Source organism: Aotus nancymaae, unplaced genomic scaffold, assembly GCF_030222135.1.
Source record: "Aotus nancymaae isolate 86718 unplaced genomic scaffold, 86718_ANA_hifiasm-v0.15.2.pri h1tg000053l, whole genome shotgun sequence".
Classification (NCBI taxonomy): domain Eukaryota; kingdom Metazoa; phylum Chordata; class Mammalia; order Primates; family Aotidae; genus Aotus; species Aotus nancymaae.
This window is the reverse complement of record NW_026988467.1, coordinates 16,664,871-16,688,727: the sequence shown is the minus strand read 5'-3', so window position 1 is coordinate 16,688,727 and position 23,857 is coordinate 16,664,871. Positions and strand designations below refer to the sequence as shown.

The window sequence follows — 23,857 nt, the reverse complement described above, 5'->3', positions numbered from 1 at the left end:
AAGCAAATGTCTTGGAGATGAATGGGTAATGCTGACTTCATAGGGTGAAGACAGTCCCCATGGAAGATTAACAAAGAAAGGAAAATATTCCAAGCTCCTCCCCTCACTCCCTCACCTTCTCATCCTCTTACCCTTGAATTCTTTATCACATTTGGAAAACATTCTTTCTTTCCTCCCCTTATCAGTCATGGTTGTTTATTTTAGAGCACGAGGTCACTGTCAAGGAAAAACTGAACAACTGTGGTGAATTTTTTTTTCCTATAACACAGGGCCAAGGCTGGAGCCAAGACTACAGCCTAGGACTTTACTCTGGGATGAAAATAAATCTCCCGAGGCCTCTGTGCAGAGGATGGTGGCTCGATTGCTGGTGAGATGACTTTATGTGTTTTTTATGAAAGAGGGAAGAAAAATCAAGGCCAACAATCTGACGATAAAAGAAAAGGAGAAGGTGGTGGAGCTCGTTCCCAGGGAAAACGCTACTGCTCCAGATTGTCAAAGCTGGCCGCCGTGAACTTGCCATCAGTGTGGTTCAGAGCGAAACACAAATGCGCAGAAAAAGGCCTGGAGGAGAACACAGGACTGGTGAGGAAGGCTGCTCCTGTAGAGGGGACTGGGACTGGGCCCTTGGAGAAGCTGGTAAACGTAATAAAGGATAAGTTAGGCTTCTCTGTAGTGCGTTAATTTTTTTTTTTTTTTTTTTTTTTTTTTTGGCGAGACAGGATCTCACCATGTTGCCCAGGCTGGTCTCAAACTCCTGAGCTTAAGCCTCTCAAAGTGCTGGGATTACAGGCATGAGCCACTGCACATGGCCTACCGTGTTAAATTTTATGATTGAATATATATTCATGAAGTACTTGTGTGATTAAAACTAATGTTTAAAAGTTTTAAAAAAAAGTAAATATATGTGATTTAGAGTCATAAATGCTGGGTATGAGATTTGCCTTTTCCCCTTGAAGATGGTCAGCCATTATTTATTGAGCAAGTACTACATGCCAAGGAATATGCCAGGCAATTTATCCAAGTCTCAATTTACTTGTCTCTACAAGGGGTGTGATAATTTCAACTTCACAGGATTATCAAGAATAGGGTTGGGTGGCCGGGCACGATGGCTCACACCTGTAATCCCAACTCCTTGGGACACTAAAGTGGGTGGATCACCTGAGGTCAGGAGTTCAAGAACAGCCTGGCCAACATGGTGAAACCCTGTCTCTACTAAAAATACAAAAAGCATCCAGATGTGATGGCAGGCACTTGTAATCCCAGCTACTTGGAAGACTGAGGCAGGAGAATTGCTTGAACCCAGGAGGCAGAGGTTGCAATGAGCCGAGATGGTGCCATTGCACTCTAGCCTGGGCAAGAGAGCAAGACTCTGTCTCAAGGAAAAAAAAAAAAAAAACTGGGCTGGGCGTTGTGGCTCACGCCTGTAATACCAGCACTTTGGGAGGCCGAGGTGGGCATATCACTTGAGGTCAGGAGTTCGAGACCAGCCTGGCCAACATGGTGAAACCCCATCTCTACTAAAAATACAAAAAGTTAGCCAGATATGGTGGTATGTGTCTGTAATCCCAGCTACTCAGGAGGCTGAGGCAGGAGAATGGCTTGAACCTGGGAAGCAGAGGTTGTGGTGAGCCTAGATGGCGCCACTGCACTCCAGCCTGGGCCATAAAAAAAAAATATATATATATATATATATTAAGTGAAAGCATAGAAATAGGTTTGTTAACTTATAAAACACAAATGCCTGTTATACATGTATTGTAAGCCTTGTTTAAAAGAAGGTTTAAAGTAGGATGTATTAACTTAAAGTGGTACTTATTAACTTATTTCTACTTTTAGTTGAATATCTTTTTAACAGAGACAGGATCTCACTATGTTGCCCAAGCTGGTCTTGATCTCCTGGCCTCAATCAATCCTCCTGCCTCGGCCTCCTAAAGTGCTACGATTACAGGCGTGAGCCACCATGTTCGGCCAAGTTAGTAATTTTTTGAAACAATCACAAATTTATTAAAAATTTGGAAAGACGGTACAAAGAATAGTGTGCTGGTGAATGTTTAGCAATTGGCTGTCAGAGGAAAAAAGGCTGAAATTATAACATTTGCCAATTTCCATGGTGTAAATACTCCCACTATAGACAATTTCATGCTGCCAACAGGAGGTCACTGCATGCAGAGTTGGAATATGTGGAGCATAACCAACTTTAGTGCACCACTGACACAAAGAACTTTCATCCCTGAACCCTTTGAGAATAAGTTACCAACCTGATACATCACTCCCAAATACTGGAGTATGTAGTTCCTACAAACACAGACATTCCACAATTCCATACAACCGCAAGGAACCCTGAAAAATCAGGAAATTAACATGAACACCATCTAATCCAGAGACCTCATGCAAGTTTCACCAGCTGTCCCAACAATGTCCTTTATGGTAAAAAGACCCAGTTCAGAATCTCATGTTGTGTTTCGTGGTAAAGTCTCTCTAGATTCCTTAAACCTGGAGCAGTTCCTCAGTTTGTCCTTGGCTTGCACGGACATGACATTTTTAAAGACAGCATGCCAGTTAATTTATAGAAGTCCCTCAGTTTGGGTTTGACTGATGTTTCCTTATGATTTTATTTAGGTTTTCATCATTGGCAGGAATGCCACAGAAGCGACGTTGAGTTCTTCTCCTTGCATCTTCTTAGATGGAGTAATTTTTAGATCCATCCCATTATTTATGATGTTCATTATTACTAAGTTTCTGTCTGCCTGACTTTTTGACTATGATGTTATTCTTTTTCCTTTTATAATTAGTAAGTATTGTGTAGGGAAGTACTTTGAAACTGTGTAAACATCCTATTTCTCCTGACATTTTCAATGTATTATTTTATTGACTTAGATGTATATAGACTCATGGTTTTCTACTTTACTCCATGAGTTTGAGTCCATTATTATTATTACTTATTTTGATACCAAATTGCCTCTGATTTGAACAGTGGGACAGAATTATTCAAGTACTTCCTTGCTTTCTAGTACAACATGTTTCAGATGCATCATGCACTGTCTCCACTGTAGCCTTGGAATCAGCCATTTCTCCGAGTTGTCCTGGTTCCTTGGACTCCTTTATAGAATCCTTGGTAGAGAATGGAATTTACTTATTTATTTATTTATTTATTTTTGAGATGGATTCTCACTCTCTTGCCTAGGCTGGAGTGCAGCAGCATGATCTCAGTTCACTGTAAACTCCACCTCCTGGGTTCAAGCAATTCTTCTGACTCAGCCTCCTGAGTAGCTGGGACTATGGACGCATGCCACGACACTCGGCTAATTTTTTGTATTTTTAGTAGAAATGGGGTTTCACCAGTTGGCCAGACTGGTCTGGCACTCCTGGACTCAAGTGATCTGCCTGTCTCAGCCTCCCAAAGTGCTGGAATTACAGGTGCGAGCCACCGCGCCCAGCCAAGAATGGAATTTAGAAACCAAGTTCTGTGCTCATGTCTGATGTCACTGTTCCCAGGTCCCAGAGGACAGTGATAAGGAATGTACACACACACTTGCATGCACACATTTGAATCTATCTTTATTTCCATATCTATCCATGTCTATTGAAAGCTGTGAGTTCACTCACAGAGCTCCAATTTCAATTCAGAACCAGAGTTTCTTAGCTATCTCTCCCTTTCCACACTTGTCCTTCTCCAATAGTGAAACATTAGACCCATTTTAAAATTAAGACATAATTCGCATACCATAAAAGTCACCTGTTTAAAGTACACAGTATGGCATTTTCTAGTATATTTGCAAGATTGTACAACCATCATCACTATCTAATTCCAGAATATTTCCATCTCCCAAAAAGAAACCCTAACCCCGTTAGCAATAACTTCCGGAATCTCTCTAGCCTAATTCACTAATCCCCCAGCAACCACCAGGCTACTTCCTGACTCTATGTATTTGCCTATTCTGGACATTATAAATGGGATCATACGTGTGGGTCTTTTGTGCCTGCCTTCTGTTACTTAGTACGATGTTTCCAAGGTTCATCCATGTTGTTGCACGCATCCATACTTCGTTCATTTTATAGCTGAATAATATTCCATTGTAAATAGATGACATTTTGTTTATCCATTCATCGGTCGATAGACATTTGGGTTGTTTCCACTTTCCAGCTATTCTGAATACTGCTACCATGAGCATCCATTACAGGTTTTTATATGAACATGTTTTGAGTTTTCTTGAATATATACCTAGGATTGGAATTGCTGAGTCATATGAGCATTCTATTTTTAGCTTTTTGAGGCGCTAACAAAATGTTTTCCAAATCATGTGGTTACATAATTTTACTTTCTCACCAACAGTGTATGATGCCAGGGTTCCAATTTCTCCACATCTCCCCCAACACCTGCTATTGCCTGTCTTTTTTATTATAATTATTCTGATGGGTGAGAAGTGATATCTCATTGTGGTTTGGGGTTGCATCTTTTCACCTGCTTACTGGTCCTTTACATATCTTCTTGAGAGAAATGTCTGTTCAAATTCTTTGCCCATTTTTAAATTGAACTAATTATATTTTACTGTTAAATTGTAAGAGTTTATTATGTATTCTGGATACTAGACTCTTTCAGATATAGAATTTGCAACTGTTTTCTTTCATTCTGTGGGTTGTCTTTCCACGTTTGTGATAGTGCCTTTGGAACACAAGTTTTTAATTTTTTTTTTTTGGAGACACGGTCTCACTCTGTCATTCAGGTTGGAGGGGAATGGTGTGATCACGGCTCACTGCTGCCTTTGCCTCCCAGGAGCAAGCCATCCTCCCACCTTAGCCTCAAGTAGCTGGGATCACAGGCATGTACCACCACCCCTGGATAATTTTTTGTATTTCTTGTGGTAGAGACAGGGTTTCACTATGTTGTCCAAGTTGGTCTCAAACTCCTGAGTTCAAGCGATCCATCCACCTCAGCCTCCCAAAGTGCTAGGATTATAGGAGTGAGCCACTGTGCCCAAAAGTGTTTTTAATTTTGTTGAAGTCATTTTATTTTATTTTTTCAGTTGCTTGTGCTTTATGTGTCACATCTAAGTACTGTTCTATTATTCTAAGGTCATAAAGATTTACAGCTATGTTTTCTTCTAAGAATGTTATAATTTCAGCTCTTACATTTAGGGCTTTGATCTATTTTGAGCTAATTTTGGTAAATTATGTCCAACTTCATTCTTCTAAATGTGGATAACCAGCTATTTTAGCACCATTTGTTGAAAAGACTACTCTTTCCCTCATTTAATTGTGTTAGCATCACTGTTGAAAATCAGTTACCATAAAGAGATGAGCTTATTTCTGGTCTTCCAACTCTATTCAATTAATCTATACATCTGGTCTTAGACCAGTGCCTCACGGTCTTGGTCACTCAGCTCCTTGCGGTAAGTTTTGAAATTGGGACGTGTGAGTTCTGCTATTTTATTCTTCTTTTTCAAAATTGTTTTTCCTACTCTGGCTCCCTTGAATTTCCATATGAATTTTAAGATAAGCTTGTCAATTTCTGCAAAAATAAAGCCAGTTAGTTTTTTTTTTGTTTTGTTTTTTTTTTTTGAGATGGCGTTTCACTCTTGTTGCCCAGGCTGGAGTGCAATGGCTCTATCTTGGCTCACCAAAACCTCCGCCTCCTAGGTTCAAGGGATTCTCCTGCCTCAGCCTTCTGAGTAGCTGGGATTACAGGTATATACCACCACACCCAGATAATTTTGTATTTTTAGTAGAGATGGGGTTTCACCATATTGACCAAGCTGGTCTCGAACTACTGATCTCATGATCTGACCACCTAGGCCTCCCAATGTACTGGGATTACAGGCATGAGCCACCAAGTCCGGTGCCAGTTGGGTTTTTTATAAGAATTGCATTGAATTTGTAGATTAATTTGGGGTGTGTGGACATGTTAACAATATTAAGTCTTCTAATCCATAAACACAGGATTTTTTCCATTTATTTAGGTTTTCTTTAATTTCCTTCAACAATGTTTTGTAGTTTTTAGAGTATATATTTTGCACTTCTTCTGTTAAATATATTTGTATTTCATTTTTGTGACCCTTTACAAATGGAATGTTTTTAAAATTTCATTTTGAGGTTGATAATTTCTACTGTATAAAAATAGAATTGAGTTTTGTATATTGATCTGTATCCTCAGTCTTGCTGAACCCATTTATTAGCTATAATAATATATATGTGGGAATGTCTGGGAATGTATTCCTTAGGATATTTTATGTAAAAGGTTTATTGCAGCCCTGTGTACAATAGCAAAGATCTGGAACCAACCCAAATGCCCATCAATGATAGACTGGACAAAGAAAATGTGGTACATATACACCATGGAATACTATGCAGCCATAAAAAATGATGAGTTCCTGTCCTTTGTAGGGACTTGGATGAATCTGGAAGCCATCATTCTCAGCAAACTGACACAAGAACAGAAAGCCAAACGCTGTATGTTCTCACTCATAGGTGGGTGTTGAACAATGAGAACACATGGACTCAGGGAGAGGAGCATCACACACTGGGGGCAGTTGGGGGGGTAGGGGAGAGACAATGGAGGGTAGGAAGGGAGGGGAGGGTGGGGAGGGATAACATGCGGAGAAATGCCAGATATAGTATGCACCTAAAGTAAAATAAACAAATTTTTTAAAAAAAGATCATGTAATGTGCAAACGGAAATAGTTTTACTTCTTCCTTTTCAACCTACATGACTTTTTTTCCTCTTCTCTTCTTTCCTCTTTTTCTCTTCCTTTCTTCCTTTTTTTCTTTCTCCCAATTGCTCTGTCTAGAACTTTCACAATACTGTTAATAGAAATGACAATAATGTGGCTGTGCGTGGTGGCTCACTCCTGTAATCCCATCACTTTGGGAGGCCGAGGCAGACGGATCACTTGAGATCAGGAGTTTGAGACCAGCCTGGCCAGCATGGCAAAACCTTGTCTCTACTAAAAATACAAATATTAGCCTAGTGTGGTGGTGGGTGCCTGTAATCCCAGCTACTCGGGAGGCTGAGGCAGGAGAATCCCTTGATCCCAGGAGGCAGAGGTTGCGGTGAGCCGAGATCGCGCCACTGTATGCCAGCTGGGGCAACCAAGTGGAAAAAAAAAGAAAAGAAAAAGAAAGAAAGAAATGGCAATAATGAACATGCCTGCCTTGTTCCTCGTCTTAGGGAGAACATTTTCAGTCTTTCATTATTATGATCTCAGCTCTGGCTTTTGTTTTTTGTTTTTTGTTTTTTGGTGGGTGCTCTTTATCAGATTTAGGAAGTTCCCTTCTGTTCCTAGTTTTCTGAGGGTTCTGTTGGTTGGTTGTTTGCTTTTGTTTTGTAGAGGCAGGATCACCGTACGTTGCTCAAGCTGAACTTGAACGCCTGGGCTCAAGCAATCCTCCCATCTCCTCCTCCTGAGTAGTTGGTACTACAGGCACGTGCCACTGTGCCCAGTGTCTTGAGTATTTTTATCTTGAAAGTGTGTTGGATTTTGCTACTTTCTCTGCAGCTATTGAGATGATCATATAGTTTTTGTCCTTTTCTATCAAAATAATGTATCACATTAAATGAGTTTTGGTATGTTGAACCAACTTGGCATTCCTGGAATAAATTCCAGCTTGTTACGGTGCATAATCCTTTTTGTATATTGCTAGATTTGGTTTGCTAGCTTTTATTCCAAGAATTTTGCATCTATATTCATCAGGAATATTAGTCTACAGCTTTGTTTTGTTTTTCTTTGATATCTTTGTCTGGTTTCAGTATTAGAGTAATACTGGCCTCTAAATATCAGTTGGGAAGTATTCTCTCCCCTTCTATTTTTTGAAAGAGGTTGTGAAGAATTAGTGTTAATTATTCTTCAAACATTTGATAGAATTCATCAGTGAAATCATCTGCTCTTGGACTTTTTTTTACGTGAAATTTTTTAAATTATTAATTCACTCTCCTTACTTGTTACAGATCTATTCAGATTTTTATTCCTTATTGAGTCAGTTTGGTAATACATGTCTTCCTAGGAGATCGTCCATTTCATTTAGGTTATCTAATTTGTTGGTATACAATTGTTCATAGTATTCCCTTATATTATTTTATTTCTGTAAGGCGAGTAATAAGGCTCTCTTTTTCATACATTGTTTTAGTAATTTAGGTCTTCCTTCTTTTTCTCTTGGTCAATCTTTTTTTTTTTCCTTGAGAAGGAGTGTCACTCTCTCTGCCAGGCTAGAGTGCAATGGCGTGATCTCAGCTCACTGCAACCTCTGCTTCCCAGTTTCAAATGATTCTCCTGCCTCAGCCTCCTGAGTAGCTGGGATTACAGATGCCTGCCACCATGATCGGCTAATTTTCATATTTTTAGTAGAGATGGGGTTTCACCATGTTGGCCAGACTGGTTTCGAACTCCTGACCTCAGGTGATCCACCCGCCTCAGCCTCCCAAAGTGCTGGGATGACAGGCTTGAGCCACCATGCCTGGCCCCATTTACTTTTTTTTTTTGAGACAGAGTCTCACTCTGTCACCCAGACTAGAGTGAAATGGCACCATCTCGGCTCACTGCAACCTCTGCCTCCCAGGTTCAAGTGATTATCCTGCCTCAGCCTCACAAGTAGCTGGGATTATAGGCATGTGCCACCATGCCTGGCTAATTTTGTATTTTTAGTAGAGACAGGGTTTCTCCATGTTGGCCAGGTTGGTCTCGAACTCTCGACCTCGGGTGATCCACCCGCCTCAGGTGATCCTCCCTCCCAAGTGCTGGGATTACAGGCATGAGCCACTGTGCCCAGACTTTTCTTTCTTTTCTTTCTTTTTTTTTTTTTTTGACGGAGTCTTGCTCTGTCACCCAGGCTGTGCACTGGCGTGATCTCAGTTCATTGCAACTTCCACCTCCTGGGTTCAAGCAATCCTCCTGCCTCAGCCTCCCAAGTAGCTGGTACTATAGGCACCTGCCACCATACCTGGCTAATTTTTGTATTTTTAGTAGAGATGGGGTTTCACCATGTTGGCCAGGCTGCTTTTGAACTCCTGACCTCAGGTGATCCACCTGTCTGGACCTCCCAAAGTGCTGGGATTACTGGCATGACCCACCATGCCTGGCCGAGAGTGCTTTAATTTCACCTTCAATTTTGAATGATAGTTGTGCTTTTGATTTGCAGTAGCTTTGAAGGAAAAAAAAAACAGATAGTTGTGCTAGATACAGAGTTATTGGTTGACATGTCTTTTTTCTCCTTGTACTTTAAATATTCTGTACATTGCATTACTTCCTGGCCTCCATGATTTCTGATGAGATATCAGCTGTTAAACTTGTTGAAGGTCCATTGTACATAATGAGTAGCTTCTCTCTTGCTGCTTTCAAGATTTTTCTTCTTGTCTTTTGAAAGTTTGATTATGATGTGTGGAGATGTGGAATTCTTTGAGTTTCTCCTTCTTGGAGTTCATTGAACTTCTTGAATAGGTAGATTCTAGTTTTTCATCAAATTTGGGAAGTTTTCAGTCATTTTTCTTCAAATATTTTTTCTGCTGTTTTTTTTTTCCTCCTACTTTGACCTTCTTTATCCATGTATTGGTACATGTGATGGTGTCTCATAGCTCTCTGAGGCTCTGTTCATTTTTCTTCATTTTTGTCTTTCTGTTTCTCCAAATGGATAATCTGAATTGATCTATCATCAAGGTCACTGATTCTTTCTTCCACCTGCTCAAATCTGCTGTTGAACATTCCTCATTAATTTTGAACTTTAGTTATTATACTTTTCAACACCAGAATATCTATTTGGTTCCTTTGTTCTGTGTGTGTGTGTGTGTGTGTGTGTGTGTGCACATGTGTATGTGTGAGACAGAGTCTCTCTCTGTCACCCAGGCTGGAGTGCAGTGGCACAATCTCAGCTTACTGCAACCTCCGCCTCCTGGGTTCAAGCAATTCGCCTGCCTCAGCCTCCTGAGTAGCTAGGATTACAGGCGAGCACCACCACGCCTGGCTAATTTTTTTTATTTTTAGTAGAGACTGGGTTTCACCATGTTGGCCAGGCTGGTCTCAAACTTCTGACCTCATGATCCACCTGCCTCAGCCTCCCGAGGTGCCAGGATTACAGGCGTGAGCCACCGCATCTGGCTGGTTGTTTTATTATTTCTATCTTTATGTTAATAATCTCTACTTGATGAGACATTGTTCTCATACTGTCCTTATTTCTTTAGATTTGTTTCCCTTTAGTTCTTTGAACATATTTTTTTTTTTTTTGAGACGGAGTTTCGCTCTTGTTACCCAGGCTGGAGTGCAATGGTGCGATCTCGGCTCACCGCAACCTCCGCCTCCTGGGTTCAGGCAATTCTCCTGCCTCAGCCTCCTGAGTAGCTGGGATTACAGGCACGTGCCACCATGCCCAGCTAATTTTTGTGTTTTCAGTAGCGACGAGGTTTCACCATGTTGACCAGGATGGTCTCGATCTCTTGACCTCGTGATCCACCCGCCTTGGCCTCCCAAAGTGCTGGGATTACAGGCGTGAGCCACCATGCCCAGACCTTGAACATATTTTTAATAATTGATTTAAAGTCTTTGTCTATTAAGTCCAACATCTGGGGTTTTCCTCAGAGAAGAATTCTAGTGATTGCTTTTTTTCCTGTGTATGTTTCTTTGTATGTCTCATAAATTTATGCTTAAAAACTAGACATCTTAAGCAATATAATGTGACAATTCCGGACATCGGATTTCTCCTCCCTCCCCAGGGTTTGTTCATGGTGCCGTCTGTTGTTATTGCAGTTGCTGCCTATTTCATGACTTTTCTGAGCAAATTCTGTCACGTCAGTATTCTTTGTTGTATGTGGTCACTAACGCCTTTCCTTGGTAAGCTTAGCGATCAGTCAATAATTGGACAGAGATTTTCTTAAACACCAAGAACGTATAAGTTCCCCAATCTTTGTCAAGGGGCTCTGTGTATGTGTGCTGGGGCATTCTTTCACCATTCAGCCAGATAGCTTAAAAACTCTGCCTTAGTCCTCACTTCCTGCTTGTGCAGAGCCCCAAGGCCAAACAGAGTTAAAGGCGAAGGGTCTTCCCAGGTTTTTCCTGAGTATATGCATAGCCCTTGGCATGCTCACAGCTGTACACGTGTGTGTGCTTTTCTAGATTCCCGGGTATATGTCGAGTTTTTCATAGCCCCTGTGAAGACCTCATTTCCTGTATGCTTTTCCTTTCAAGCTTTTAAATAGCCTGTTGTTTGCACCAACTGTTACCCACTATTTCAGGCAACCACAAAGTTAAATAATTTCTTCTAAATGTTTCTGACAAACACCTCTAGGGAAAAGGCTTTAAACATTGGGTGAGCTCCAAGTCAAGACAAATAAAGGGAGGGTTGCAAGGCGTGTCTTCCAGTGAACTGCCACACAAAGCGAATAATGACAATTCTCTGAGAATGGCATTTCGAAGAAGCTCCAACCCCGGTTTTCCCCTCTTGTGGCTGTCTGGCTGCCGGTTTTTACCATCACTGTGGGCTGTTGATTTTCATGACCGCCACAGTGCTAGAGAGAGGTTAATAAAAATAGTGCAAGTTAAAATGCCATAGAACTTGCTTTTCTCAAGAAGATTCAGGCTGGGCGCAGTGGCTTGTGCTTGTAATCCCAGCACTTTGGGAGGCCGAGGTGGGTGGATCACCTGCGGTCAGGAGTTCGAGACCAGCCTGGCCAACATGGTGAAACCTCATCTCTACTAAAAATACAAAAATTAGCCAGGCATGGTGGTGCATGCCTGTAATCCTAGTTACTCAGGAGGCTAAGACAAGAGAATCCCTTGAACCTGGGAGACAGAGTTTGTAGTGAGCAGAGATGGCACCACTGCACTCCAGCCTGGGCAACAGAGCAAGACTTTATCTTAAAAAAAAAAAAAAAAAAAAGATTCAGCCATTTTTCTTGAATAAACACTCCCCATATTGCTGCAAGCCTTTGATTAATTTCTAAAGTTCTGAAGAGTTGATTCTGACTTTTTTTGCTTATTTTATTCTTGTTTTTATGGAGGAGAGAATTTTCAAAGGTCTTTACTTCTATTTTTAAAGGACTGCTGTTTAATGTCTGGTGAGTTGAGAATCTGTAGGGGGACAAGGGTGGTAGCAGGAGGGTGCCATCACCAATAATCCAGGTGTGAGATGATAGTGGCTCCGACAAGGGGGGTAGCAGTGACAATGGTGAGAAGTAATTAGATTCAGGAGATATATTGAAGATAGTGCCAATTAGATTTCTGACCAATTGGCTATAGAGTGTGAAAGAAAGAGAAGAATCAAGGACAACTCCAAGGTTTTACACCTGAGCAACCTGAAGAATGAACTTGCCATCAACTGAAAAGGGGAAGGTTGAAATGAATCTAGACACAGACCTTACATCTATCACAAAAATTGACTCAAAATGGAACATAGATCTGAAAGTAAAACACAAAACTATAAAACTCCTAGAAAACAATATAGGAGCAAACCTAAATGACCTTGGGTGTGGTCATGGCTTTTTAGATGCAACAACAGAGTCAAAATCAGTGAAAGCAATAATGATAAGCTGGACTTCATTAAAATTAAAAAAGAAAGAAAAGGCCGGCACGGTGGCTCACACCTGTAATCCCAGGACTTTGGGAGGCTGAGGTGGGTGGATTACCTGATGTTAGGGGTTCGAGAACAGCCTGGCCAACATGGCGACGCCCCGTCTCTACTAAAAATTCAAAACTTAGCCAGGTGTGGTGGTGCACTCCTGTAATTCCAGCTACCTGGGAGGCTGAGGCAGGAGAATTGCTTGAACCCAGGGAGGCGGAGGTTGCAGTGAGCCAAGATCACACCACCACACTCCAGCCTGGGTGACAGAACAAGATGCCGTCTTAATAAATAAATAAATTAGGCCGGGAGCGGTGGCTCACGCCTATAATCCCAGCACTTTGGGAGGCCAAGACAGGTGGATCACGAGGTCAAGAGATCGAGACCATCCTAGTCATCATTTTTAAGTGGACAGCTCAGTGGTATTAAATACTTTCATAATGTTGTGAAATCCTCACCATCATCCATCTCCATACTCTTTTTCATCTTGCAAAACTGAAACTCTACACCCATTAAACAATAACTTCCCATTCCCCTCTCATCCCACCTCCTAGAACCACCACTTTACTTCCTGTCTTTTATTTATTTATTTTTGAGATGGAGTTTCACTCTCATTGCCCAGGCTGGAGTGCAGTGGTGCAAACTTAGCCTCCCGGGTTCAGGCGATTCTCCTGCCTCAGCCTCCCAAGTAGCTGGGATTACAGGCATGCACCACCATGCCTGGCTAATTTTGTATTTTTAGTAGAGGCAAGGTTTCTCCATGTTGGTCAGGCTCATCTTAAACTCCCGACCTAGGTGATCCACTCGGTCTCCCAAAGTGCTGGGATTACAGGTGTGAGCCACCGCACCCCTACCTATTATACAATATTTGTTTACATTTTTTCCTTTGAGGCAAAATTTACATACAACGAAATGCACAAATTCTGGGTATATACTCCTCTTAAAATCATTAAATCAGGCTTTCATTCCCACCATTCCTCCATGTTGCTAAGTTGAATGGGCAATCTTTAGCCCTTGATTTACTTATGCAATATAAGCAGTATCTGACCTGGTTGATCCTCCCTCCTTTCTTTCTTTCTTTCTTTCTTTCTTTGGAGACAGTCTCGCTCTGTTGCCAGGCTGGAATGCAGTGCCGCAATCTCAGCTCACTGCAACCTCCACCTCTTAGGTTGAATCAAGTCCCATGCCTCAGCCTCCTGAGTAGCTGGGATTACAGGCATACGCCACCACATCCAGCTAATTTTTTTTTTGTATTTTTAGTAGAGACGGGGTTTCACCATATTGGCCAGGATGGTCTTGATGTCCTGACCTCATGATCCACCCGCCTTGGCCTCCCAAAGTGCTGGGATTACAGGGGTGAGCCACGGCACGTCGCCCGGTCACTCCCTCCTTTCTTTTTTTCTTTTTTCTTTTTTTTGAGACAGAGTCTCACTGTCACCCAGGCTGGAGTGCAGTGTCGAGATCTTGGCTTACTGTAACCTCTACCTCCCGGGTTCAAGCAATTCTCCTGCCTCAGCTTCCCAAGTAGTTGGGACCACATGTATGCACTGCCACGCCTGGCTAATTTTTGTATTTTTATTAGAGACGGGGTTTCACCATGTTGGTTAGGCTGGTCTCAAACTCTTGACCTCATTATCCGCCCGCCTCAGCCTCCCAAAGTGCTGAGATTAGAGGTGTGAGCCACCGCGCCCAGCAACCTCAGTGCTTTATTTGACTCCCAGAACACCATCTTATTCTCTTATCTCACTAGTCACTTCTCAGGGGTTGGGACTTTGAGGAGAGAGCAGAGGGTGTGAAAAAACAAAGTGGAGAAGGGACAGTGAATGGTCTAGGGACATCGTGGGTGCTTGTCTAGCAGTGTTGAAGGCTCATTGGAAGATCCAAGTTGAGATTTTCAAGTGAGACCAAACCAGGCACAGTGGCTTAAGTCTATCATCCTAAAACTTTGGGTGGCGGAGGTGGGAGGTGGAGGCCAGCAGTTTGAGACCAGCCTGGGCAACACAGTGAGACTCTGTCTCTATAAAAAAATTAAAAATTAAAAGAAGTTGAGCATAGTGGTGCACCTGCAGTCCCAGCTACTCTGGAGGCTGAGATGGGAGGATCACTTAATCCCAGAACGTCGAGGCTGCAGTGAGCTATGATCTACCACTCCTCTCCAGCCTGGGCAACAGAACAAGACCTTGTCTCAAAATATATATACATAATATAATAAAAATAGTCCTCTCTCAAAGATAATAAATTAAGTGTGGAGAATTGGTTTGTATCAAAGAGTTGGTGATTGTGTCATTCGGGATAATTAAATATTGGGGAAGGCAAAGGATGAAGACGTTGAGGGATGAGGGGCCGTGAAACTCTCACACAACACTGGGGGTGTCAATGTCCAAGGATTGTCAGAGTCTGAGGACTAAAGAGAATGGGCTAGAAGGATAAGAAGAAGCAGGTAGAGAGCTGGATGCATGAAACTGATACTACAGGCTGGGCACAGTGGCCCACGCCTGTAATCCCAGCACTTTGGGAGGCCGAGGCGGGTGGATCACGAGGTCAAGAGCTTGAGACCATCCTGGCCAACATAGTGAAACCCCATCTCTACTAAAAAAATACACAAAATTAGCCGGGCATGGTGGCGGACTCCTGTAATCCCAACTACCTGGGAGGCTGAGGCAGAAGAATCGCTTGAACCTGGGAGGCAGAGGTGGCAGTGAGTCGAGATCGCACCACTGCACTCCAGCCCTGGTGACAGTGTGAAACTCCATCTCAAAAAAAAAAAAAAAAAAGGAAAAGAAAAAAAGAAACTGATACTGCAACTTATTGGTAAAAACAAAATATGCTCATGGGGGCAAGGGGCAGAGGTTGAGTGGAGGTCGAGATCACGTGGGGAGAGGTGGGGAAGGGAAGAACTGAGGGCCTGGGGTTTGGAGATCACCCACATGTGAAATCATCATGAATTAAGGCTGGAGTCAGGGAGAAAGCAACGGTGAGTTGCTATCTCAATGGGATAGCAATGGGAGTCCAGACCATGGAAGAATGAGGGAGAATGAGCAAGAAGTCAGCAGAAGGCAAGGACAAAGGCCAGGTGTGGTGGTGCACACACCATGGAAGAATGAGGGAGAATGAGCAAGAAGTCAGCAGAAGGCAAGGACAAAGGCCAGGTGTGGTGGTGCACACCTGTAATCCCAGCACTTTGGGAGGCCAAGGTGGACAGATGGATCACTTGAGGTCAGGAGTTCAAGACCAGCCTGACCAACATGGCAAAACCCTTGTCTCTACTAAATATACAAAAAAAAAAAAAAGCCAGGCATGGTGGTGCACAACTGTAATCTCAGCTACTCAGGAGGCTGAGGCAGGAGAGTTGCTTGAACCCAGAAGGCAGAGATTGCAGTGAGCCAAGATTGTGCCACTGAACTCCAGCCTGGGTGACAGAGCAAGACTTCGTCTCAAAACAAAAAAGAAAGAAAGAAAAATACAAGGACAAGGAGGGGTGGAAGAATGTGTCGTCTGAAGACACAAGGATCAAGCAGAGTGGTTTTAGGATAAGGGGAGGGAGAAGGGTCTGTACATGGCAGCAAGGGAGCAATGAAGGCAGCTGTCCCATCTGCTGGAGAGGGCGGCAGGCCAGAGTCCCAGGGGGCTGGGCTTCTGTGAGAGCCAGAGAGTGAAGGGAACTCAGAGAAGAAGTCAGCATGTCGGGATTCTTGCTGATAATGGCGGTGAACTCCAGAGGGCAGCGTGAAGGTTGGCAGGGAGTGGTATGGAAGGGGACTGAATAGAACATGACAGAGCCTTCTGGAGATTCGCAAGCCCAGTGTGAGGAGTGACCCAGAAATCTGAAGTCCTGAGGTTATTGTGAGGCAGGAGTATTGGAGTAGCAAGGGCTGGGTGTCTGGGGCTCCCTCTATCCCTGAGGACACATGATCACTTTCATGGCTTGTGGCCAAAGGAGAATTGAGCTCAGGGCACTGTGCTCCATATGGACTCCATTGAGAACGTTGCTTCTGGGAGGTGCTGTGACACCAAGCATGGTCCCCTCTTCATCCCAGATGACAAGGATAGAAGACCTAGGGCAGGGAGGTCACTGACCTCCTTCAAGGTTTCTTCTTGACCCTGAATAATACAGAAACTTGGCGTTGCCTGAGAAACTCTTACGCACCAAGCACTATGTTTGGTGCTTTTTCCATACGTGATCTTCAAGCCTCATGCAACTCTGTAATGTAGACAATACTATCCCCTCCCTACAGATGGAGAAATCGAGGCAGGAAGGAAAACAACAGAAGAGCCACGGGGAGTCACCTCTCACCAACGAGGAGTGAATGACTAACCCATGAAGCACTCAACAAACGGCAGACTTGTGAGAGCCACATGGTCAAAATCCACCCAAAGCTAAACCGCCTCTGGACTTCTCAGTCACACGAGCCAAGAAACGCCCTTTCTCTGTGGGTTCTGCCAGCTTGAGTGGAATTTTCCAACTCTTATAACCAAAACAAGATTCCTGACACAAACACTATTTTGATCTCCATTAAGCAGGTGAAGAAACAAAATAAGTTGGTTGTTCGAAGACACACAGCTAAGATCTGAACGCAGGTCTGCGGCACGCTAGTCTGTTCAAAAGCAGCCTCCCACCCTCTGCTCGGGGCCCATGGGCTCAGAACCCTCTCTTATTTCGAGTTGAGTCTCTTCCTCCCAGCGGGACTCTGGAAAGGCCAAGACTGGACATTTTGGGAAAAAAGAGGGGTCAGTTTGGCAATGTCCTGTCCTTGGGCTGATTTCACCATGGAGAGCCATTTAATGGATCACAGACCATGCTTGGGAGGATTAATTTTTACACGGTCCAGTGGTCCAGGCCCCAGGTCTGTGCTCCCTGGAATGTGGCAAGCAGAGGACAGAAGTGTTCTCGGAAAGGTACATGCTGTCTTCAAGCTTTCAGATCCGGGACAGCATGAGTTGAAGGGGATGAAAGCCCAGGGATTAAATCTTGAGAATGCCAGAGGGTGCCAGGTTACACACCCACACTCTCCTGCTGTCCTATATTGCCAATTCTTTCTCTGAGTTTCCCTTCCTCCCTCCCTCCTTTCCTCTCTTTCTTTCTCTCTCTTTCTCTTTCTTTCCTTCTTTCTTCCTCTTTCTTTCTCTTTCTTTCTTTCTTTCTGCTCTCTTTCTCTCTTTCTTTCTTTCCTGATAGAGTCTTGCTCTGTCACCCAGGCTGGAGTACAGTGGCACAAGGTGGGCTCACCGCAACTTCCGCCTCCCAGGTTCAAGCGATTCTTCTGCCTCAGCCTCCCAAGTAGCTGAAACTACAGGCCTGTGCCACCACATCCAGCTAATTTTTGCATTTTTAATAGAGACAGGGTTTCACCATGTTGGCCAGGCTGGTCTCAAACTCCTGACCTCAGGTAATCTGCCCCGCCTCGGCCTACCAAAGTGATGGGATTAAAGGTGAGAGCCACCACACTCAGCCTTCTTTATTTATTTTCTTCTTCTTTTTCTGCCTTTCCTCTTTCTACAATTGTTTGTAAAAAATAAACACAAGTGAGGCCAGGTGCGGTGGCTCATACCTGTAATCCCAACACTTTGGGAGACCAAGGCAGGCAAATGACTTGAGGCCAGGAGCTTGAGACCAGCCTGGCCAACATGGTGAAATCCACCTCTACTAGAAATACTAAAATAAGCCAAGTGTGGTGGCAGGCACCTGCAATCTCAGCTACTCGGGAGGCTGAGGTGCAAGAATCACTTGAACCCAGGAAGCAGAGGTTACAGTGAGCCAAGATCATGACACTGCACTCTAACCCAGGTGACGGAGTGAGACTCTGTCTTAAAAAAAAAAAAAAGGAAAGAAATATATGCAAGTGAAATATAAATACAAAAATCAATCATCAGGCATCAAGAGAGGGTAAACAATAAACTAGGACAGAAAATATAGGCCGGGTGCGGTGGCTCACGCCTGTAATTCCAGCACTTTGGAAGGCCAAGGTGGGTGGATCACCTGAAGTCAGGAGTTTGAGACCAGCCTGACCAACATGGAGAAACCCCATCTCTACTAAAAATACAAAATTAGCCGAGCGTGGTGGCACATGCCTGTAATCCCAGCTACTCGGGAGGTGGAGATTGCTGTGAGCCGAGATCGCGCCATTGCACTCCAGCCTGGGCCACAAGAGCAAAATTCCATCAGGAAAGAAAGGAGAGAGGGAGAGAGAGAGAGAGAGAGAGAGAGAGAGAGAGAGAAACGGACGGAGGGAGGGAGGGAGGGAAGGAAGGAAAGAAAGAAGAAAATATAGACTGAGGATGAAGATAGAATGCAGCGCCACATGTCAAATGTGATATTTCACAGTAACTATGGTTGAGCTTCCTGGTGGCCAAAGTAAAAATAGAAAATAGAGTCAATGATGTAGTTCAGAATATCTGAGTAGTGTGGACAGACACAATCTGCCATCAGAGGAAGCAAAAAGCTTTTTCCAATACTTAGCTCCAAAAGAAAATGTTCACATGCTGTGTATAGGTAACACTGAATACTGTCATATCGTGTCCCTGGACACATCCCAGGTGCAAATGCAGTAAGAGTTTTCTTAACCCTATTTCCTGACACATCCTTTGAAGGAAGCTAACAGAATACAACACAGTAAGAGTGTTTAGAAAGCCCAGAGTCAAATGCAACTTTCTAATGGCTTAGCTTGATCCAACAGCATTTCCTAAATGTTGTTTCTCAGAATCTCAGAGCTGTACACAGCATTAAAAAGCGGTTTGTGGCCGGGCATGGTGGCTCACGCCTGTAATCCAAGCACTTTGGAGGCCAAGGCAGGTGGATCACCTGAGGTCAGGAGTTCAAGACCAGCCTGACCAACATGATGAAACCTCGTCTATTAAAAAAAAAAAAAAAAAAAAAAAAGCGGTTTTTATGAAGAGTTCCACAGGTAAATAAGAATTTAGCTCACCTGTTCCTCTAGCCCAGTATTTCTCCAACTGTGATTCGTCCATCTCTAGTTTTCTGTGAGCTTCTAAAAGGTACTTCTGAAAAAAACTAGGGGTGAGTGGAGAAGAGGCTTCCCTTAAACAAATCAGTTTGAGAAATAATGCATCCTTCACTTGACCTTGGAAGTTCACAATGGACATTAGAGTATTAAAAGCTTTTAGAAACCCAGCAGTTAAAAAACCTACTTGATTTTGTTTAAGTCTGACCCTTGTCATCTGGGGTGAAGAGGGGACCATGCTTGGTGTCACAGCGCCTTCCAGAAGCAACATACTCAATGGGGTCCACATGGAGCACAGCACCCTGAGCTCAATTCTCCTTTGGCCACAAGCCATGAAAGTGATCATGTGTCCTCAGGGATAGAGGGAGCCCCAGATACCCAGCCCTTGCTACCCCAATACTCCTGCCTCACAATAAGCTCAGGACCTCAGATTTCCGGGTCACTCGTCACACTGGGCTTGCGAATCTCCAGAAGGCTCTGTCATGTTCTATTCAGTCCCCTTCCATGTCCCTCCCTGCCAACCTTCACACTGCCCTCTGGAGTTCACCTCCATTATCAGCAAGATTCCCAACATGCTGACTTCTTCTCTGAGTTCCCTTCACTCTCTGGCTCTCACAGGAGCCCAGCCCCCTGGGACTCTGGCCTGCCGCCCTCTCCAGCAGAGGCTGCTTTTTCTCTCACAGCCCTGGCACTGCTGGGCCTGCAGGTGGGACAGCTGCCTTCGTTGCTCCCTTACTGCCATGTACAGACCCTTCTCCTTCCCCTTATCCTAAAACCACTCTACTTGACCCTTGTGTCTTCAGATGACACATTCCTCAACCTCTCCATTGTTTTTTTTTTTTTTTTTCTTAAGATGAAGTCTCACTCTGTCATCAGGCTGGAGTTCGGCGGCACAATCTCAGCTCACTGCAATCTCTGCCTTCTGGGTTCAAGCGATTCTCCTGCCTCAGCCTCCCTAGTAGCTGGGATTACAGGTGTGCACCACCATGCCCGGCTATTTTTTTGCATTTTTAGTAGATCCGGGGTTTTGCCATGTTGGTCAGGCTGGTCTTGAACTCCTGACCTCAAGTGATCCATCTGTCTTGGCCTCTCAAAGTGCTGGGATTACATGTGTGAGCCACCACACCTGGCCTTTGTCTTTATCTTCTGTTAACTTCTCTTATGTTTCAATTCTCACATCTTTCCTTTTATCTGAAATGTCAGCAAGAACTCTAGGGCTGCCGGGCACAGTGACTCACACCTGTAATCCCAGCACTTTGGGAGGCCGAGGTGGATGGATCATTTCAGGTCAGGAGTTTGAGACCAGCCTGGCCAACACGGCGAAATCCCTTATCTACTAAAAGTACAAAAATTAGCTGGGTGTGGTGGTGGAATCCTGTAAACCCAGCTACTCAGGAGGCTGAGACAGGAGAGTCACTTGAACCTGGGAGGTAGAGGTTGCAGTGAGTCAAGATCACACCATTGCACTCCAGCCTGGGCAACTAAAGTGAAACGCCATCAAAACAAAATAGAAAGAGAGAAAGAGAGAGAGAGAGAGAGAGAGAGAGAAAGGAGGGAAGGAAGGAAGGAGGGAGGGAGGGAGGGAGAAAAAAGAAAGCAGTCTAAACGGAAATATTCAGAATTAATTCTCCTTCTCTGTGGGCTGTGAGATTACTGATTACAGATGTCTTCTTCTTTTTGTTCATCAATTATCCCATTTTTAAACAATTAACATTTTTTTTTGTCCCTCAGCTAGAAACAATCAACATTTTTTAATGTAATTGTTTTTAAACAACAGAAAAAAAAAGACAGTGTAGGCCAGGTGTGGTGGCTCACGCCTGTAATCCCAGCACTTTGGGAGGCCAAGGCGGGTAGATCACCTGAGGTCAGGAATTCGAGACCAGCCTAGCCAACATGGTGAAATACCGTCTCCTCTAAAAATACAAAAAAATTAGTGGGGTGTGGTGGCACGTGCCTGTAGTCCCAGCTACTTGGGATGCTGAGGCAGGAGAATTGCCTGAACCCAGGAGGCAGAGGTTGCGGTGAGCCGAGATCGCGTCATTGCACTCCAGCCTGGGCAACAAGAGCAAAACTCTGTCTCAAAAAAAAAAAAAAAAAACAGTGTAGTTGTTTCCAGCTTCCTACAGTTTGTGCCTGAGGCATTCACTATCTGTTACATGGTCTTTCTCTCTATATGTTCATCGGTTTCTCATTACTGACATTTTGGTTCCAGATCCCATTCTTCTGTCTCCTGGGGGAGGGCATGGGGGTGATGGGAGAGGTGGGGTGGGGGAGAATAGGGACGGAGGCTGTCGGGTTCTAAGGAGTACAGAGGCAGGAATTCTGGGACCAGGGTATGAGCTGAGATGGTTGCCAGCCAGCCCAAGGCAGAGAGGAGTGGAGAGCAACGGGGCGTTTGGCTGGGACCTGGCTTCCCGTGTCCACCAGAGTGTGGGGTGAGGGTGAGCTGATCAGCACAGAGGCCAGGGTTGATTGGACAGTTTGATCTCAGTGCTGCCATCTGACTCCTTTCTGACTTGATGGGAGGCCAAAAATTCAGATCAGAAATGTCTTTGCAAGGGTACAGGGGTGTGTGGTTCCTAGCACATGTGATTTCAAAGGTAGATCTCCCTCAACAGGACCCGCTCCAGCTGCCCGATCTGCAGCTGGGCGTGAAATTTCACCCCCACATGAGGCTGTGCTTCTCAAGCGGGAGTCCATATGACCTCAGGGCTGTGAGAAGCCAGAAGATGGAAGAAACTGCATTCCAAATGAAAAAAAAAAAAAAAGTTTTACTGAAGATTAATGAGTTCATATTTGTACAGCAATTAAAAAAATAGGTTTTATTTGGAGATTTGGAAGGATTCATGTATGCTTCGGGTTTCTAATGTTGTGGTAAACACAAATATAACATGGAAAAGAATGTGAAACCTAGGTGAATTTTAAGTCTCCAGAGACACTTTTTACTTCCCCTGGGATAGATCTGCTTCAGGCTACACCTCAAACTCTGCCCATATTCACTCCTCTTGAAGAAGCACAGGTGAAACAGATCACCAAAGTGTCTTATCTCATGTCCCTGGAAGAGACTAATTTCACCCAGGTTAGTTACAACCCAAAGTACATAAATTACTAAGCATCTCATGAGCAGGTTGTAGTCAGAGCTGGAGGACTTAAATAATCTTCCACAATTTCCTCAAGTGTTAATGTCACCATTTTATTTTATTTTATTTACTTTTTTTTTTTAAATACAGGGTGTCACTCTTTCACCTAGGCTGGAGTGCAGTGGCATGATCTTGGCTCACTGCAACCACCACCTCCCGGGCTCAAGCGATCCTCCTGCCTCAGCCTCCTGAGTAGCTGGGATTATAGGTATGTGCCACCACGCCCGGCAATTTTTTGTATTTTTAGTAGAGACAGGGTTGCACCTGCTTCCCAAAGGGAAAACTTTTTTTACTTTTTTACTTTTTTTTTTTTTAATACAGGGTGTCACTCTTTCACCCAGGCTGAAGTGCAGTGGCATGATCTTGGCTCACTGCAACCGCCACCTCCCAGGCTCAAGCGATCCTCCTGCCTCAGCCTCCTGAGTAGCTGAGATATAGGTATGTGCCACCACGCCCAGCAATTTTTTGTATTTTTAGTAGAGACAGGGTTGCACGCCTCTGCTTCCCAAAGTGCTGGGATTACAGGCGTGAGCCACTGCATCCAGCCTCTATATTGTCAAATTTTAAAACTGAGCTTCAGTGAGGTTGAAATTCTTGCCCAAATTCACGCAGCTGGTAAAGTGACAGGAGCCAGATTTCCAGCTAGAGTCAGTGCTGATGATAGTTAAGGCAAGGCACTTTTCTTTTTCTTTTCTTTTCTTTTTTTTTTTTTTTTGAGATTGAGTCTCACTCTGTTGCCAGGCTGGAGTGCAGTGACGTGATCTTGGCTCACTGCAACCTTTGCCTCCGGGGTTCAAGTGATTCTCCTGCCTTGGGACTACAGGTATATGCCACCATGCCCAGCTAATTTTTGTATTTTTAGTAGAGACGGGGTTTTACCATGTTGGCCAGGATGGTCTCTATCTCTTAACCTCATGATCTGCCTGCCTCAGCCTTCCAAAGTGCTGCGATTACAGGCGTGAGCCACTGCGCCCCGCCTAGGCAAGGCACTTTAAAGAAACAAAGTCATTTTTAAGCCAAGATAGTAGGAGGAGGACAACAGGAAGGAATGCTCTGTTAACAGTGGTCATTTCTCAGGGGCTGTAGTAAAAGGAACTGTCACATTCTACTTTATCTATTTCTGTAATACTTGCGTTGTTGCAGCCAATATGTTTTCTTAATGGTGGTTACCCAATGATGTCGCAAGGTTATTTTGCAGACTCTAACCCCAAATAACTTCCCTTT

General features: G+C 43.9%; 1 long non-coding RNA gene across 3 annotated transcripts; it reads left to right on the top strand.

The window, feature by feature from the left end:
* The first annotated feature begins 280 nt into the window (after positions 1 to 280).
* On the top strand, positions 281 to 23,301 carry LOC135269448 (uncharacterized). 3 transcript variants are annotated; one of them, XR_010337741.1, is made up of 4 exons: positions 281 to 582; positions 16,770 to 17,430; positions 22,724 to 22,841; positions 22,955 to 23,300. It is a non-coding gene; the product is annotated as an uncharacterized LOC135269448 (long non-coding RNA). The 3 variants fall into 3 exon arrangements; XR_010337740.1 differs by having other exon boundaries at positions 22,724 to 23,301; XR_010337739.1 differs by lacking the exons at positions 22,724 to 22,841; positions 22,955 to 23,300 and having other exon boundaries at positions 16,770 to 18,361.
* The last annotated feature ends 556 nt before the right edge of the window (positions 23,302 to 23,857 follow it).